This window comes from Micromys minutus (assembly GCF_963924665.1).
Source record: "Micromys minutus genome assembly, chromosome: 25".
NCBI lineage: Eukaryota > Metazoa > Chordata > Mammalia > Rodentia > Muridae > Micromys > Micromys minutus.
Genome location: NC_137960.1, coordinates 639,688 through 659,686, shown reverse-complemented (window position 1 = coordinate 659,686; position 19,999 = coordinate 639,688). Strand labels below are relative to the sequence as shown.

Here is a 19,999-nt window from a genome sequence, read left to right as displayed (position 1 = left end):
TTTCTCCCTTCCTCCCTCCCTTCCTCCCTTCCTCCCTCCCTCCCTTCCTTCCTTCCTTCTTGACTATGAGAGTGGCAACTTCCCTGCCCTGTTTTTTCCCTTCCAGCTTCAGTTTGTTTTTAATCAGTAATGAGACTAAGAACCCCAAAGAGGGGACTCTGATTTCCTAGGAATCACATAATGGTTCTGCTAGGAATCCCCCAAGAATTTTAGTAACATTTCTTTCATGCCTTTTACTTCTTCAATTGGAATGAGAAAATGAAGCTATTTGTGTTTTCCTAGGCAGCAATAATACTTGAAAATGGAACCTAAAAGTGAGCTATTAGAAGTGATGACTAGAATAGTGGTTATCAAAGGCTGAAGGGAAGAACTGGTCAAAGTGGGGTGGAAATAGGTTGACCAGGCACTAAGTTATAATCAGGAAGCTTTGGTGTGCTTTGTCCAGTTAGGTAACTGTAGACAACTGTTATGTGCTGTTCATTTCATAAAACAAAGATGAAGAAGTTCCTGGTATTAGTAAGTGCAAGAAGAAGATCAGATACTAAAGATAGACACAAGAGTTCTTAGATATCAGCCTCTTCTTGGGCCTACCCTTCAATACTCAGAAGAGGTAGACAGGAGTTAGAGCATGAAGGAAGATCCAAGCCTGGTGAAAAGCAGTTCCTAAGTACTTGAGGATCCAAAATGAAACATTAATTAGCTACCCAGCAGACACCTGGCTTCACAATGCTCCCTCTGAACTCAAAAACTGAGGCAAAGGGAAGGCAAAAACCTTTAGGCATCCTGCACCTCTAGGTGGTTTTTGTTGTTGTTGTTGTTGTTATTGTTGTTTTTATTTCTTTTTGTTGTTTGAGGTGTTAGAGATGGGGCATGGGGCCATGCAAAACAAATGCCATTAAGTCACAAGTCACAAGTCACAAGGGAAACAGGAAGTGTCTCTCAAGCCAGCATGTGAGTCTGTGTACTAGATACAAGAAGACTAGTCCATCCCCAAGGATTCATAAACTGGTAATGATTGTTCAGGTAGTAGGAGATGCTTCTTCAGTGATGTAGCCACCCATATTATTCACACTCTTGTAGGCAGGCTTCAGAAATGGTCCTATAAGCCACACTAAGTTTTTTGGCTTACCAAGTTAGATTTGGGGACAACAATTTATTGGCCTATTATTAGTGTCCTATATGAGAGGAACAAATATTTGGGTTTTTTTTTTTTTTTTTTTTTGCCTTGCCAGAAAGTTAATTCAGCATGCAAAGATGAGTTTGAGAGGAGCTTCTGTCTTAGCACAGATTATTTTAAAGTATCTTACTGTAATTTAATTAACAGGTAAATTTTATATATGTTAATTATGCATTGTATGGTGTTTTGTGTATGTGCACAGTGGAATAACTGAATAAAGCTAATTAATATGTACCTGACTTTACTCATTAGCCATGTCTTCAAGTTACAAATATATTTTGAGGATAACATTTAGTATCTATTCTTTTAGTAACTTTCAAGTATACAATTAATTGCTGTAAAACTAGAGTTATGGTGTTATACAAAATATCTCCAAGTCTCTCACCCAATAAAAACTCTTCTTACCAACATCTCTCCAATGTACCCCCTTCCCCACTTAGGCCTCTGCCCATGTCCTGAGTTCTACTCACTGCATGATTTGGGGATGGTGGAAAAGGCCTTTAATCTGTTAGCTTAGCGGATGCTCTTATTGCAGATACTCTGAGAGAATCCTACCCTTATCAAGTAAAGGTAACTTCTTTTGTAATCATATTGTCATAATTTCATTGCTTAAAAAAAAAAACTCTTCTACAATCTGGATTTGGTCTAGTAATAGATGGCATAAAATTCATCTTCAAAATGCACAGAGCAAGCAAACAATCATTTTCATTATGTCCTTATCTCACTCAACTGTCCATAGATAGCTCTAGAAATCAACATCACCATTTATTATCTGAAAGACTGAATAATATCTTATGCTGTTCCCAATGTCTTTCTGGGCATTTTGTTTATTTGTTTTGTTTTTAATGATATATTTATTTTTATTCATATTATTAGTGTTTTTCCTGCATGTAAGTCTTTGTGAAGGTGTTGGGTTCCTTGGAACTGGAGTTCTAGACAGTTGTAAGCTGTCATGTGGGTGCTGAGAATTGAACCGGTGCCTTTTGGAAGAGCGAACAGTGCTTTTAAGCACTAAATGAACTCTGAAACTCCCTAGTCTTTTTGTTTTAGTCCTATTCTCATTTGTAAAGCGAATGATCATTGGAAAATAACCACATAGAATCTGTTGGCTTATAAGTACCACATGCATACAAATAATTCTTCTCTGTTTTAGACCTACAAGACTGGCTGTGCTTTTTATCTCTCAATGATTGCTTATTAATCCTAGATCCTACATCTCTATAGAAAATAGGTAAAATCCTCTCCTGAATGCACGAATGATCACATTGCTCTGAAAGAATCTCCTGAAGACACTCTTATGACCAATTCCTTCTTTTTCTTTATATCTGTCCTTATATTGTCCTGTCCAAGTCACTGAAGTAAACTTCAAATATTTTCTTTACATCTGTAGTGTACGCCACTACCCACTAGAATACATGCTCCACATGGTTGATGCACATGGTTAGTTCTTTTTTTTAATTAATTATGAAAAAATTTTGTGTTCTTTAGACAGTGTTTAATAAATGCCATCTGGATCAGTATAGATACTGCCTCCATAAAGTCTGGCTGTAGGCAAGTCTATAGGGCACATTCTTAATTAATGATTGATATAAGAGAGCCCAGTCTTGGGTGCCATAAGAAAGCTGACTGAGAGTTATCAGGAGCAAGTCAATAAGCAGAGATGCTTCATAACTGTATCATTTCTTACCTTCCTTGTTTGAGATTCTGCCCTAACTGCTTTCAATGATGAACTCCTATATGGAACTGTGAGGGAAATAAACCATTTTCTCCTCAAGTTGTTTTTGGCTATGGTGTCTTATCACAGCAATAGAAACCATAATTAAACCAGAGGCTGTGAAAGAACATATGGAACAGTGCTGCCTCTACTCTTTTTGCCGACTGTGGCCTATACATGAGTGCATGCAGAATGGAAGAAGTATGGTGCATTAGACTGGCAAATATAAAAGAGAATGCTTAGCTCACCGTCTGTTAATCATGTGAGCACTTGAAACTAGGCAGTAAGTGCCACGTAAAAGTAAACATATTCATCAAGGACATCCAGATCAAGGAAGGAAAAGCTGTTTTTCATTATTGTTGACTAGCCCCATGGTCATTGAAGCTAACTCTATGAGGATCACAGGAAATTGAAGAGACCCGTGTAGGGAACTAGGTGTTCCAGGTGTTGGTACTCAGATGATGGAAAAAAATGCACTCCTCATTTTTATTGTTTTTAACAGCTTTTTTATTAAATTATTTTATTTAGTTACATTCCAAATGTTGCTCCCCTTCCCAGACCCCCCTCCAAGAGTTTTTAATTCTATCCCCTCCCCTTTGCCTAGAAGGATGCTCCCTCATCCACCCATCCACTCCCCTTCACCCACCCACTCCCATCTCACACTCCCCCTCCCCAGCATCCACCTTCCCTGGGACATCAAGACTATATGCTTAGTCTATGGGAACTTCCAGGGGTCTGGGTTAGTTGATACTGTTGATTTTCCTAAGGGGTTGCAATTCCCTTCAAAACCATCAATTCTTCCTCTAACTCTCCTATAGGGGTCCCTGACCTCAGTCCGATGATTGGCTGTAAGTATCTACATATGTCTCAATCAGCTGCTGGTAAATCTTCCCAGAGGACAGCCATTCTAGGCTCCAGTCTGTAATCACAAAATGGCATCAGTAATAGTGTCAGGGTTTGGTTCCTGTTCATGGAATGCATTGCACATTGGGCCAGCCACTAGATGGCCTTTCCTTCTGTCTGTGCTCCATTAGAAAAATTTCTGTGTCAAAACTTTTGAAGGTAGGTGGGTGGCTCCATCCCTCCTCTGGGAGCCCTATCTATCTACTGAAGGTAGTCTCTTCAGGTTCTTTCTACTGTTGGACATTTCAGATAAGGTCATCACCTTTGTCACTTTTATTTTTAAAGCAAGCAAAACATGATGTGGTATTTACCATTAGCCTAATCAAATACAAGTAGACTGAAGGAGTACACCTAGTGTTATGTCATACCATCTTTGACCATGTGAAAAGAGGCAAGAATATTCCTCCTAGGCCTTTGCCTTTTCCACATGTCGGGAGCCATAATGGGACAAGCTAAGAATTAGCAGTTGATCTTCCTGAGATGGCCTGCTTCAGATTATTATAGAATCTGCTATAGATTCCCACTTATAAGACAAACCCATAAGGGAATTCATTTTAGAAAAGATCCTTGCTATTAATATGCTTTTCCTATTTTTATTAAACATCTATAACAATAAGTAATAGCACACTTCTTTGGAGCATATCCCTGCAGATCTACAAATATGTACTGTCTTATAGTGATGTTATATAGACAAATGACTTCTTAAGTGTTAATGATGATCTTATAAGAATTCCTAAAATTATATTTGTGGTCATTAAGATTTTTTTTAGTGGGACTGCTATTAAGTCTCTTTCTGGTAGTCAAAACTGCAATGAGAACTCTGCCAGTCTCCCATATGTCACCAGTTAATTGCTCTTAGAAGGTAACCAAACTTTCTCCTACTCAGAGCTCATTTCAAGAATTTGTAAAACAATTAACCAAAACTCATAATAAGGGAACTAATGATTTATAAATTCTAGGATAGAAGATAAAATATTGACTGGGTTTATCTATACAAAACTTCCCTAATAACTTAGTTATGGTTTAAAACCTCTGCGAGCCTCTGGAGCTGTGACAGGTGATAGATGTTTAGCCAATTAATCACTCCTAGTGGATATGCATGTAAACATTCTCTGTTGTAAACTTCTATTTCAATTTATGATTTGATTTCTTTGTGTGTGAACTTGTGATGAACTTTTAAACATGTGATCATGTATTCTGAAAGATGTATAAGTACTTAGGACAAAAAAAATATAGAGAGAAATTTTTTCCCCTTAAAATAATTTTTCCTTTACCCCACCCCTGGAAGAAGATTTTACTTAGGAGAATTTTTGCCTTTCTTCACTTAGAGTAGAAATCACACACACACACACACACACACACACACACACACACACACACACACTCACTCACTCACTCACACACACACACACACTCACACACACACACTTAGCATCTTTCCACTTTTTTCCTTAAATAGCTTTAGGTAGCTTTAATAGAAGACTTTTAACAACTTAGTAATAAACTCCAGTTTTCTTCCTGTGACTTCCAACTAGCAGGCTGAAAGTTAGGACCACGCAGTTCCTGCTGACATAGAACACAGGCCACATTACTTAATTCCTTGCTGTTAGGCTACAGGTATCAATCACCTAAGCCAGCAGCTTTTTACCCTCAGAAAGAGCAAGAAAGTTTTTAGGACTTTTTAGAAGTTATATTCAGCATTTCAGTACAGTTAGGGAGCTAGAAATTCCTGAGACCCCCAGACTTTAAAGCCATCACCAGAGTCCTACTCTGTGCATTACCTCTACTCTCTCCGGGTCGGGCTCCCAGCACCCACAGAGATAGTATGCACATGCCAGGGTATTTTCTTTCTGCTATTGCTTTAAAGTACACTCATTAATCATAGTTTATGCAATATTTTTTAAAAGGCCACTTTGTCAGAAGAACATTCTGTCTGCTACATCCACAGTTTACAGCTTTCATGCGTAGACTCCCACCAATCATCATGTAATCCTTCAAAGAGTAATCACTAAATCCCACCAGCTCTATAGACTAAATTCATGACTCATCTCTGATGTAGCCCTGCAATATGCACCCCCCCAAAAAAGTTTAGTTGGAGTGGGGCTGTCTCTAACTCCATGGATTCCCATCTCCTGATTGGACTGTGTGGTTGGGCCTCAGTGGGAGAAGTTGCACTTAGTCCTGCTGGGACTGGATGTCCCAAGGTAGGGTGGCACCCAAGGAGGGTTTCCCCTTCTCTAAGGAGAAGGAGAGGGAGTAGTGGAAGAGAAATTTGCAAGGATCAAATGGGGAGGACAAGAGTAACTGGGGGGGGGGGGCAGTGAAATTGGAATGTGGAGTGAATAAATAAATAATAAAATAAGAATAAATCAAACAATCCTCAGCATTATATAAAAGGTGATGTTTATTTCATTCTTACATCATTTCTAACAATAGAGGTTCAAATTGGGTAAAGGCTTTTCTGAAAGTTCTAATTTGGTTTACATATTTGGCAAAATTGAGTCTGTGAAGACGCATTACGGTGCAGACTTTGTGTGCATAGCACAATACAAAAGACTGAAATATCCTTATTAACTGGGGATGTCCTTTTGGTTTTCCATATGTGTAGATAAAATTTATCAAGATCTTGGGTGTTTGTTTGTTTTGTGACTGGATATTGGTGGAACTTCACTACGGATTTTTATTAACGTTCCCAGAAGACTTACATTGTCTGTCCCAGTATTTCAGATAACTGCAAGTGTAATGCTCTCTACACATAACTGAAAATCATAAGAATATACATTTAAACATTATTTTTTTGTCTACCTAGGCTTTTGTGAATATGGTGCACTCACAATGCTACATCAGTGTGACTTTTGTTAATGTATATGAGTACATACAGAAGCCCTTTTCTACCATGCTTCTTTCTTTCTTTCTTTTTTTCTTCCTTTCTTTCTTTCTTTCTTTCTTTCTTTCTTTCTTTCTTTGTTTCTTTCTTTCTTTCGTTTCTTTCATTCTTTCTTCCTTCCTTCCTTTCTTTTGTGTGTGTGTGTGTGTGTGTGTGTGTGTGTGTGTGTGTGTGCGCGCGCGTGCACGCGAGTTCGTGCATGTCCCTTTAATCTAGCTTATGGTTTTGGATACATTTTAAAAATTGGAGATTTTGATCTTTAGAGACTTAAATATTTGCAGTTTCAGAATTGTGCCTTTGAGATTAATGGGTCAAATCCCTTCCCAACAAGGAAGCAGAGAAAACTTATCTGGGGCTTGGAGTCTCTCAGTTGGAAAGAAAACTCAGGCTGCCCCTTCCCCCACCTGAGCTCTTCTTCCACATGACAAAAGTAGCCACTGAAGTTTCCAGAAGAAACAGGCCAACAGCAACTACTATGATGGGAATAAAAGACTGAGGAGGTCTACCTGAAAAGAAATAAAAGAATGTAGGACCCTGACCCCAGATCTCAACCTTGACCTTCTCAAGGTCTCCAGAAGGGCTTCTGCCTTCTCTAACCACAGATTATATGCCTATATCCTACTTACTTTATCTCAGTGTGAGGGACTCAGGCAGCCCCTCATGTTGCACATGACATGTGTAATTCTGCTCCTTCCCAGAAAGCACCACCAGAGCTGCCCACTTCTGAAGGTTCCATCCCCTGCAGGCCTGGTCTCCACAAGCTCCATGTCCTGGGTCAGTTCCTCCTCATCCCTGTGCCAGGTCAGAGTGATGTCAGCAGGGTAGAAGCCCAGGGCCCAGCACCTCAGGGTGACTTCACCCTCAGATCTGGGGTGATTGGTCACATGTGCTTTTGGGGGATCTGAGGAGGAAAAGTTGGAAAATTTGTACATTTAAATTTTTCCCCTTGGGGCTCGGTGGTATTCTCGTGATCATTTTGGGAATAGACAGGGGAATGGGGTGGGAATGTGGGCAGATCTGCACAGCAACTGTACTCAGGCATCTGGGATAATAGATTGCTTGACAAGTTCTAGAATCAAGGTGAACTAGCCTAGGGTAGGAGACTCTTGGTTACCAGGAAAAATGCAAACCTTGTTCTGACTGAGTGATGCCCAGAAACTCTTCATTGCTGTGTCCATACTATTAGAAAAAGGATGAAGAGAGGGGTGGGCGATATGTTCCATGGAGGTGTGGCAAGGCATGGGGGCAGAAGGGGATGACTCTAGGGAACCCATGTTGGGAATCCCTTCCCCCTGAGGGACCAGCCACAGGATGGCATACTACAGAATAGAGTTTATTCAGGTCATGTGGGGAGTAAAGAGGGTAATAGAAAGAAAAAAGGGATAAGTAGAGGAGTAAAGGTGGGCCATAAGAATGGGTGGAGAGAGGGGGGAAAGGAAGGGGAGAGGAAGGGCAAAGGGGAGAGTAAGAGTGGTAGAGCAAAAAGAACACAAGAGAGCAAGGGGGGGCAAGCAGCCCCTTTTATAGTGTCAGGTAACTGGGGCAGAGCATACCTGGCTGTTGCCAGGTAACTGAGGGGTGGAGTTTACAGGATCCCAACCCATACCATACCATTGAATGTGGCTAGAGAATCTAACCTCAGAGAGGCCATGGACTGCAGATTGAAGGGAATCGCAAGTTTGGGGATTTTTTTTTTTTTTTTTTTTTTTTTCCTGTTCTGAGATAGATTCTGAACTGAAACTTTGAGAGAAAAGTGAGCCCTCTGGAGACTCATCTTCTGATGTTGGACTAGAAAACCCAAGATCATTCTTCCCTCTTCTGGTGTGTGTGTGTGTGTGTTGAGAGAGGGGGGGAGGGGAGGGGAGGGGAGGGGGGAGAGGTGAGAGAAGGAGGAGAGAGAGAGAGAGAGAGAGAGAGAGAGAGAGAGAGAGAGAGAGAGAGAGAGAGAGAGAGAGAGAGAGAGATTGCCCCTTGTACCTGTGCGCAGTAGAGTCTCATTTCCCATCGTCAGGTACTTAAGGAGCCACACCATGCAAGGGCCCTCCAAGTAGACCCTCCAGAACTCAGCAGCATCAGTTGCTTCCCACTCTCTATGGGTGATCTCAGCTGCCTTATCTGCCGCAGTCCAGGTGCTCAGATCTTCATTTAGAGTGAGGTAATCTTGTTCATCATAGCCAAACCGACGATATGCGTGAAGTAGGTGCTCATCTGGTCCAGTGTAGCATCCAGTCATCCTTTGGATGGTGTGAGGACCTGAACCCGTCCCAAAAGTTAGTTCTACCCACTTGGCCCTTTCATCCTCCCTACCCACCCAACCAGATTTGGACCTAAACTGAGAACCATAAGCAGCTCGAACTCCCCTCAGCCCTTCTGGGTCAAAACTTTCATAGCCTTAGGCTGAACTTGATGATGTGGGGATATGGAAGAGGCTTGGCAACCACCTGGGCTCAGAGTCACTCACTGTTCTGGCTCTGGTTGTAGTAGCCTCACAGTTTCTGAAAGTACACTCTAATCTGCTGTTCTGCGATTTTGGCAATGCATGTCTGATCATCCCAGTACTTCTGTCCTAACTGTTCCATCCAGGGCACCCGGGGCTCAAACCTTAGATTTGTCGCCTCATTGTTGAAATGCACAAACTCCATGTCATCCACATAGCCAACCGTCATGTAGTGGGTCTCCTCTAGGCCAGGCCTTGACACTGCGATGTCCAAGTACCTCAAGTAGTGGGAGCCTGGAGGAAGCAAAAGACTGACATCTGGCTTGAATGTCCTCCCATTGGGATCCAGAGCAGGTGATAGAAGGGAAGCAGGAGGTGCAGGGTTCAAGAGAGTGGGGGAATGTGGGTAGCCCAGCTGGAAAGGTCTGTCTGGGTGGACTTCCCAGGAGCTCTCCTTGTAAAAGACCTTTCCTCAAGCCCAGCACTCACCTTTAAAGGTCTGGGTCCGAGCAAAAGAAGCCCCCAGCAGCAGGTGGAGAGTAAGGAATGCAGAAGTCTCCATTCTCTGGATTTGGAGTCAGTCCCTGTGGGTCCTTCCTGACTATATAATGAGGAACCCTTAACAGCCAGTAGCTAGTAATTTGATACCCAATGGGAATGAGAATTGGAGTGTAGTCATCAGTGTCCATGCAGAAGATTCTCATTTGTCTTACAAAAGAAGAGAAACTCTAGGGTTGTGAGGAATTCCCTTGCTGGAATCCCCCTAAGAAGACTTCAGGAGCTTCTTGTGTACTTGGTCCTTTGGCCAGTCTCCTGACCTGTACCCAGAGCTCATTCTTACATTTCCCCTCAAGTCTTGCTAAGGTTTTAGTCTCTATATGGCTTTAAGAATTAGGGTAAATTTCTAATTATGGTTTGTCTCTATCAGTATTTATTAGATTTTTTATTAGAAATAAAACTTAAAATTAATTCACTTAAAAGATTTTTGTAGCCTATTATAGAAATGCTGTTTTAAGAAAGATAACTGTTTCTTAAAATATATACTGAGAAGAGTGTTTTTTTATTGGATGTTACAATTTTCCATATCTTTCACTGCTGGATTTTTATATATACACTTCTGCCTTTAGCCTGTTATGTTATAGGTTGAAGTATATGAGACAAATCAGTGAAAATAGTATGCATAGAGAATTGTTTTCAATAATGTGGATGCCCTTTGTTGTGGCAACAAAAGGATTCCAGTGTTAGCTTCTTCAGGGCTCTTTGCAACAGAAAGTCTTTAGTGCAACCATGTGAAACCATCCAGAAAAGATGGTAGCTCACAGATACCTCGAGTCTGAAACAGAAGGTAAGATCTACATGGTTGTGTGGAAATGCATGTGAGGGAGGCAGAGAAACTCAAACAGAATCCATGCATGCTGACCTTAGATTTGTAAAAGAAAACAATATACCATGACAATATATGCTGGACAAAAGCAACAGAGAAGAGAAAGGGGCACACCTTGAAAGGGCTTTGTATCAACTAGAAAGAGAAAATGTGTACAAGTGCCACAGTCCAACGTCTGTAACTCTGAAAAAATATAGTTTAAGATACAGGCAGCTACCTGCTTAGCTAATTAATACTCTACAGCTTGAAAGGAGTTTAGATTGATGGTGTCTATCAGACAGAGCAGTGCTCAGAGACAGTCATTTGTACATTAAAGTAATTTTTTCAGATAAATGAAAAATTAAGTTACAAAACCATATACTATGCTCCTAATTTTGAATAATGAGATGTGTGAAAAATAGCATAATATTAACTCTGACTTGAGGGAGCTGAGACTACAGGTTACTTTCATTTTATTTATGCCTATTTCATTTTCTTATTATTAAATCCCAGCACAAAACCAAAAGGCAGAAAGAGTGAGTCAATTTTCAGAGCTTAAAAATTACATTACATGAACTTCTGAAGCAGAAAAGAGTGATCCTGAAGATGCTCTGACAGAAGAAGATGGAGATGAGATCCCCGTCTCAGCTGTGGCTCCTGAGGAGAAGTGTCAGCAGCAGGGCAGCAATGAGGATGGAGAGGGTGCAGCTGTGGGGACCACAATCTCTCAAGCCATGTACATGTGCCTAAGCAAGGGCTCTGAAATGGACAGAGAACATTCCACCAGAACTGAGCTTTCTTTTGAAGCAAAAGCTAAAGGAGACGAGCCATTGTGTTTCTAGTTTTTCTCATTTTGGTAAAAGTGAACCAGTAAATCAAACATTTTGAAGTGGAGTTTGGGGGCCATGGAACAAAGGCAGCACATTCACTTGGTATGCACACAGTTTTTGGGAATTCTTACCATCACACAAAACCTCCATGAGAGCTGGAAATGTCACAGAAAATCTAGGGGTGCCTAACTTTGGTATTTTTTTCCTTTGGTATTTTATTAAGCTTGAGTATGTTTAATATTTATGCTGTCATTGAATTAATCTCAAAATATTAACACCTATATTCTATGGGTTCTCTAGGTTTTTATGGTGGAACTTGTAAAAACGAAACAAAACAAAACAAAACAACAACAAAAACCTCTTTTGGGCTGGGTGTGGTAGGGCACACCTCCAATCCTAGCACTGAGGAGGCAGAGCCAGCCTGGTCTACAAAGCAAGTTCTAGAAAAGCTCAGCTACACAGAGAAACCCTACCTCAACAGAAAGAGTCCATTGAAAACATTTTAGCTTTTGGAGTTTGTTGTTCTCAATATACTTATATCTCATATACTCATATATTACAATTTCTAATGGTAATTCTAACACATTTCTTTGTTAACACAAAAATTCACTAAAATGTTAAATTATTTAATATATATGCAGCAAACAGACAAGGGCAAAGGACCCTCTGTATCTCCTAGTGAGTGTACAGATAGTTTGGTGGGAATCCTCTTAAAAGAAGATTATAAAGGCAATTAATTCTTTTTTGGCCATCAAGAGCAGAAGCCCATGTGTCTTTTATGTCTTGAAACTATAAATGGCTCCCCTCTCCAGTCAATAAGAAAGTGAACAGTCTCCAAGAAGCATTGTGTCGACTGACTTGGACACAAATTCATAGACACATGGTGGTGGGGTCTGGGGGGAGGGAGCAATGCAAGAGAAGCTAAGGGTGGAGCCATTCAGAAAAGGCTGTTATACCCCTGGGTAAAAGAAGTATCAGCTGTATTTGAAGAGTGATGGCAGCAACATCAGTCAGGTAGTTGCAGTGCCTCTGCCTTGTGAACCAGGAGAAATTGCCTTGGTTACATTTTTTTCTGTTCTTTCACAGTCTTAGAAAATATTTAGTGGAAACTCACCACTGCTGGGGAGTTTCCCATGCCCGTACTCTTAATGGCAGGTTCCTGTTAGTGTGGAGGGGTGGATAGTGGGCGATTCATGAGTGAAGGTGGAAGGTGTCTTATCAAGTTGTAGCATTGCTGAAGGAATGCTACCTAGTAGTCACCTGTCACCTACATCAGACAATACACCCTGGCAGGAATGTAGGGGGAATCTCTCCAAAGACCTTCTGAGCAGCAGCCCTTTCTAAATTGTACTGAGAGGAAAAACACGCTCAGGACCTATTTGTGATAAAGGAAAAACATTCATTCTATGTCAGGTCCAAGGAGGAAGCCATAGGTGTGCACTATGATAGAGCAAGGTTATGTGGAACTGTTTCTTTGAATTTATAATGAGCTTACAGAATGAAACGCTGCTTTGAACTTACTGTTGACATTCTCCTGTAACTTCTTTTTTGTGTAATTTTATCTTTGAGGTAATTTTATAAAGAACTTTTTGTCTAAGAAGCTATAAATGGCTAAGAGGAAAAAAATGTATCTGTTGGGGAAAAAAAATGTGTGGCTGTTGGGGCGCCACGTCATCCACCAAATGTATGTATGTCTGATATATGTATGTATATACATACACACCATATATACATGTATGTGTGCGTGTATATATATATATGTGTGTGTGTGTGTGTGTGTGTGTGTGTGTGTGTATGCATGTGCACCTGTGAAATTGATGAAGTCAACATCCAGGCCAAGTTGAGTGTGTATGTGTGTGCTTTTGCTTATCCTTTTTCTTTCTCTCTGGCTCAAGAAGAGTAAATGAACTCAAGCCTAAAGACGTTGAGTTAAAGAGAGAGGACCAATGTAACTCTCTATTCCTAATCTCTTACTGCTATCAGCAGGAGTCAATTGCCAGAAGCCAAGAGCTTCTGGCCCCCAGAACAGTAAGAGAAAGTTAATGGCCAGAGGTCATCAGCCTCTGGTCCTCCTATCTATGCCCCACCTTAGGACCTGAATGGTGGGACCCCCTTCCCCCCAACAAGTAACTATCACAGAATGAAAAAAAATGTTTATAAAATGGAAAACTGTTACCAACTCAATATTAGACAGAAAATGATATATATCATATGTAAGAAACTGCAAAGCTAACCACTAACCTTCTAGTTGTGCAATCAAGAAACAAGTTAGTAAGTTTTTAAAAGAAGACATAAAATACTTATACCCAACCATTGGACTGAAATCAGGGACCCCTATGGTTGAATTAGGGGAAGGATTGGAGAAGCTGAAAGGAGAGAACCCCATAGGAGGACCAGCAGTCTCAACTAACCCAGACCGAAGGGAACTCCCAGAGTCTGAGCCAGAAACCAGGAGCATACACTGCATCTCAGAGACCCCTGGCACATATGTAGAAGAGGTCTGTTTGGTCTCAGTGGGAGAAAAAGATTTGATGTCCCAGAGGAAGGGAAGGTCTGGTGAGGGGAGCACCATCTCAGAGGCAAGGGGGGAGGAATGGAATGAGGTAATGTGTGTGGGGGGAGGACAGAAGGAGACAACAACTGAAATGTAAATAAATAAAATAATTAAAACAAAAGAGACATAAACAAATAGCCATCAGTAATTATGTTTGTCAAGTAAATGTCTCTGCAAGACAAAAGATTCTCTTCATGTCACCAGACATTTTTAAAATACCCTCATTTTTAGTTTTATTAAAACTTTTTTTCTTGAATTAAAAATAAATTTGTCAATGATAGTTGAAATAGTGTTTCACATTTGTATCCCAGGGAATGACTGGCTAGAAATTTTGTGATTCCATTTTGCCCTGGTAGGAATGGCTATCATAAAACATGACCACCGATGCTGTGTATTGATTGTAAACCAGCACAGACACTATGGAAGTTGTTATGTAACATTCCCAAAAACTGAAAAAAGTACTACTCTATGACCCAAGCATACATCTCTCAGTCATATGTTAGAAAAGTTTAAGGTATCATGTCAGATACTTGCACGTTTTGTTTGTTTGTCTTTTGCTACACTTTTAAAAATAGCTATGAAAGAACCATCTTAAGATTCCACCTTAAGATGAGTGAGCAGTGTTAATGTGGTACACACACACAGTGGTACACACACACAGTGGTACATACACACAGTGGAACTTTTACTTGAAGTAAAATTGCAGCATTTTACTTCATGCTAAGTGAAACCAGACTCAAATTCTGTGTTTTGTCTCATATGTATATTTTCTTCCTCCCCTTTCTCTTCCACACACACACACACACACACACACACACACACACACACACACACACATGCACACACACATACACACACAAATGTGTGCACACACACACTGCATAGACATGAAACTAGAAAGGAGATCATGAGAAAAAACATTTTCTTAAAGGACGGGCAAAGAAGGGAGAGTCAGTAATAAGTATACAAGCTGGAGAGGAAGTTGGTCAGCAGCCTGTGGCTTTGGGTATGAGGAAAGGGAGAGTAAGAGGGATGATAAAGTGGAAAAAAATGTGACACATAAGTCTCAAAATGTAAGAATTAATAAATCATTTTCTTGCTATGTGAAAACATTAAAAAAGGAACAAAACCTAGGACCAAAAGAGACACCAAAAGAAAAATTGTTAGAAAAGAAAAACTGACAAAATAGACACTCTTCTTTCCAGGTCTTTGACATTGGTGTCTGCCTCGTCAGCGTGAATAGGAAGTAGTCACCTTGGAAAGGGTCACCTGTGGCCTCTACTGTGCCTCCTATTCTCACTGTACAGTGAATGCTGTGTGAGGTCAGATGGTCCTGAGTATGTTAGTGTCAGAGCTCCATTTTCTTTACAAGTTTCTCTCATTTTGCATACCAGTAACTACTGCTTGGTATCACTGAGCTTTGCAGCCCATGAGATAGACAAATTTTCACTTGCTCCAGGGTCCCCCAGTTTACATGCCCAGTGGGATCAAATGTCTAAAACAAGGGTGGATAAAATAAGAGAAATTTTATCTGCCTATTTCAGGGGAACAAAATTGTAATACTGAGCTCAGCATTAGAGTGGGAGACATAAAGGGTCTAGGCACTATGTTAAATTTTTATATACTGTCTTTTTTGTAAATGAATACCTTAATCACAATTTAAATATAAAACAAACCCACAGCTTTATTTTCAAGAAGGAATTTGCAGCTCAGAGAATGCTAAAATTTCATCAGAGTGGCAATTGGGGAAGAGAAAAAGGGAAGTGTGGGAGGTGGTTCAGCGCTCAGTGCTGGTCTGGTTTTATCATTCTCTCATACTGTACTGACAAGGGACAGACACTTGGGCACCATTACAGTACCAGTTTCAGAAAGAAATGTCAAGAGACCTTGAAGTCACAGTAGGGAAGAGGGAAACCTGAAATAATTCTGGGCAGCTCAGTTCTACATAAAGCTGCTGTCTCTTGTGGATAAAAATAGGAAAAATAAATCCAAACTAAGACGTGAGACTTGCTATGTCTGGAGAATATTGTCCCATGAACTTTCCTGCAGAGACTAAGGTTGCTCTTAGCACTCTTAGGTTCTCTAGGGATATTATTCTGCACCTCTTAAAAGCAGCTTTATGGTGGGTCTTAGAGTCTGTATGGTGATCTCTATTGAGTATTTTTGATCACAGCTAAGTAAGTAATTTGTATTTGCATAGCTGAAACTCCATGACTTTTAGAGATAGACTTCTGTCTTGATCATTTGATGCTGGGAAGGGAAGGCATAAGGATGAGAAAGATGCCAAGGTGAAAAATCCAAACATTCTGTCCCAGGACGTGAGGGGCAGGAGTGGGGTGACTGTGCAAACTAAAGAGAGAGTAGATTCTTAAAACTTGGTTAATTTTCATGTAATGGGTCTTTGTTAGCCTGTTGATTCCTTATTCAATAAAGGAACTACTGGCTGAATTACAGAGAACAGTGAGGAGGAAACTTTGTGTTTCTCACAAGAATTGTCACTGTTGCATCTATCTCTTATTTATTATTGGGCTCTCGTGTGACATTTTTTCATGTTATTTACATGCTTTCAGTGACAGGTAATGACCTTTTGCTCAGTGTTCTGCAGAAGGTATAGTTAAGATGACCTGGGCTATACAGACATTCTGCATTTCTAAGGCTGTTCTCTTGAGTACACTCTTTAAAGAGAGACATTAGATGCCTTAGAAATAAAAGTCCCCAACAGAGAGAAATTTTTTCCCTTAAACGTTTTAGAAAACTTTCCTTGTAGGTACTTAAAATCCATTCTTAAGTTTTTACCCTGCAAGATTCCTTTAAAAAAAATCTGTCTTCTTTCTCCTTGTGTTACATTGTCTAGTTTTGAAGAGCAGATAAGAAGGTTACGTTCCCAGTACCTTTGAGTAAACATTTGTTTTTTATTGGTGATTTTTTTGTGTTTAAGCTTTTTGGTGCTGAGTTAGCCTACTTCATTTAGGAAGTGCTTACAGAATTTTGTTCTTGATTTGAAAATGGAAATATTGTATTTCTGGTTTTAGTGTGGATTTTTTAACCCCTTTGGTTTCTAGAAAAATAGTGATATCCTTTTTAGGAACTTTCCCCCAAGTTTCCCAACATCCTCACCATGTAAAAAATAACTTTTCTTCCTCTCATCTCCCTTTTCTTCCTTCCTTTCTTTTTCTTCCTTTCTTCCTTTCTTTCTTTCTTTCTTTCTTTCTTTCTTTCTTTCTTTCTTTCTTTCTTATTCTTTCTTTCTTTCTTTTTCTTTCTTTCTTTCTTTTTCTTTCTTTTTTTCTTTTTCTTTCTTTCTTTCTTGGTAATTTTAGTAGTGTCTGATGTTCTAAAAGGTTTTAACACATATGTTCATTACTTTACTAAAAACTATATAAGACGGAGTATTTATTTTTAAAAGATTTATCACCAGAATTGGTGATGAAAGTCAGAAAAATAAACAGATTATACATAAGTTTTATAGCTGATATTGAAACAAAAGTTCCCAGCATTTCCAGGATGAAAGAAACATCATTTTGTAACTAAAGCTAATGGTGGCATTTAAATTGAGGTTTGGACAAACAAATATTGACAGACAGAAATAGGGTTAAGAAGACACATACAGGTTGTATATCTATAAATACTAGATTTAAGGAGCCTGCCTGGGAAAACTTTCAAGGCAAGTAACTCTAGTAGAGAAACATTCATGGTTTCAATTACTTTTTCTATCTGATTTACCGTGTGGGAGCTTGCTGATGGGACTGGAACAAAGGAGAGAAGATCTCAGGGCACAGCATACTTGGGTGTGAGCTTAAGTGTCAAAACCTAGGTGCCTTGATTTGCTAAGTGTGAAGCAGACACTGAAGAGGGAGGTGGAGCTGTGATCCTATTGCTTTCTCTGTCACTAGGCTCTAGATGGTTAATGTCATAGAACTTGTCCATGAAGGGACTGACATCAGCAGGAAAAGTTCCTTATGCAAAATATCTGTGTGGGTAAATAGGGCTTTTCTTGTATTTACAAACAACTTTCTTGCACCAGGCTTTATACTTAAACTCTGATTTAGAGCTTCCCTGGGTTTCTTTAGTCTATTTTTTTTCTAGGTAACTTTTAAGTTTTATTTAGTTTACAGTTTTGAAGGCTGAAAGTCCCAATAGCACGATGCCACTATAAGTGAGGGCATCGTGATGGAAGAATGTGAAGAAGAAAAACATTATAGAGATGAGAAAGAATGCTACAGAGGACCAGGAAGAGCAGAGAAGCTCCTCTCTAATTCTTCAGTCTCAGGAAACCTAACTGGAGTCCTACAAGAGCTGCTTCAGAATCCCTTCCAAAGATCATACCACCAAGGATTCTCCTCTCAATTCCTCCACCTCCTAAAGACTCTGCCACCTCTTACACACCCACACCAAGTAGCATGAGCCTTTGTCAGGGGTACATTCAGATCATGTCTTATAAGCAGAGCATCCTTGACTAGCTTCAGGTCTAGACTACATGAGTTAACCGAGTCCTGTAACTACATAATAGACACTTGTCCTTAGCAAGCAGACATTGAGAGAGGCAGAATGTCATTCGTAAATAGTTCAGGGAGGGGGGTTGAGTGAATATGAAAACAAACAACACTTCAAAATGCTGACAGTCTGGGCATGCAGATATGCAAAGTGTTCTTTAGAGAGCCCAAGGCCCAGCATCATGCTGAAGATAACACAATCCAAAAGAAGAGTGGCAGGAGAAACATTTGGCGAAGTTGCAAGACCTTATTGGTAAGTCAGAGCGAAGGAGATGAAAAATTACTGAAGATTTTTAGAAACCGACCCCAAATAAATATATCCAGTTTTAAGCATGCATATGTCATTACTGTTTGGAAGAAAACATTTTTTTTCTTATCTGTAGAGATATTAAAGTCATACACAATGAGTATGTACAGTAGCCCCTAGGTGACTGGTCATCAACAAATGCATTTTAAATGTGAAATAATGTCAAGCTTATAGGCATGCTGCACGAAGCATGGAGGGGTTTTCTGCACACTCAGCATCCACATGCCCAGACTGACAGTGTATTGTTTTTTCCTTGTCAGTATTTCTGTTTAGTTAATCAGTGCAGCAAATTAATCAAGTCCTTAAAAATGTTCATCTCCATGTTCCTACCTTCCTTTCTTCGTCTGCTTTCATTCACTTGCATGTTGATATATCAAAATTTATCTCTCGAGGACATACATTTCTTCTAAAGTTCAAGTACTATTTCTCTTAATATTTACCTGGGTATCTCACAGATGCCTCTAGTTGCACATAACTACAACTGAACCATGATCTACCATAGCTGTAGACTGTTTTTTGCTGTCCTTGTTTCAGTGAGAAGCTCAACAGAGTACTTGTTAAACTAGGAACACAGGACACTCATTGTGGCTTCAAATGGGCTGAAATGTATCTCTCAATATTTCTATGTTTTAATCAGTATCATTTAAAAATTATTTAACCTCTGTGACTTTTCTAACATGTCATATCTATTTTATATCTCCTTTTTTGTATTGTGCATTTGTGAAAATGAGATGCCATCAGACTTATCCCATAGCTCATTTAAAAAGCATTTAATTTATGTCAATTATTGTCCTAAACCTTTATTCCTTCCTAATTTTGTATTTTAAAGATTGAATTCCCTGATGTCACCCAGCTCCTCCATTTCTTTCCAACCCAGGTCTCTAGTGTGAGGTTCTTTAATCCTAGATCTTGGGAGCCAAAGGCAGGCAAATCTCTGCATGCAAAGCCAGCCTGGTCTCCGGAGTGAGTAGTGAGTCCAGCCAGGGATACAGGGTGAGGCCTGTCTCAAAAGACAAAACAAACAAACAAGAGTAGATGAGATACTGTGTTTAAAAAATTCTTCAAAATGATCAGTAAAATTTCTATAGAACTTTTGACGTTTCATCAGAAAGGGAATCTTGAATCAGTCAATGGCACTTGAATGTTCCTGATTGGTATTGTCTTACTTAAAAATTGACCAAAACTGCCAGCTTGACACAAGTTAGAATCATTTGGGAAGAGGAAAAGAGGAAACCTTAATTTGGAAAGTTTTACCACCAGATTCTGGGAAAGTTCATAGAACATTTTTATTTTTGGATCAGTGGCTGTTGTGGTAAGACCCAGCTCACTGTAGG

The 19,999-nt window shown here is 39.8% G+C and overlaps 1 pseudogene across 1 annotated transcript; it reads right to left on the bottom strand.

Moving 5' to 3' along the window:
• Positions 1-7,047: 7,047 nt before the first annotated feature.
• On the bottom strand, positions 7,048-9,680 carry LOC308436704 (H-2 class I histocompatibility antigen, D-B alpha chain-like; annotated as a pseudogene). Its single transcript has 5 exons — positions 9,608-9,680; positions 9,143-9,412; positions 8,659-8,934; positions 7,308-7,582; positions 7,048-7,187 (listed from the first exon to the last, which is right to left on the bottom strand). The product of its transcript is annotated as an H-2 class I histocompatibility antigen, D-B alpha chain-like (transcript).
• Positions 9,681-19,999: the final 10,319 nt, after the last annotated feature.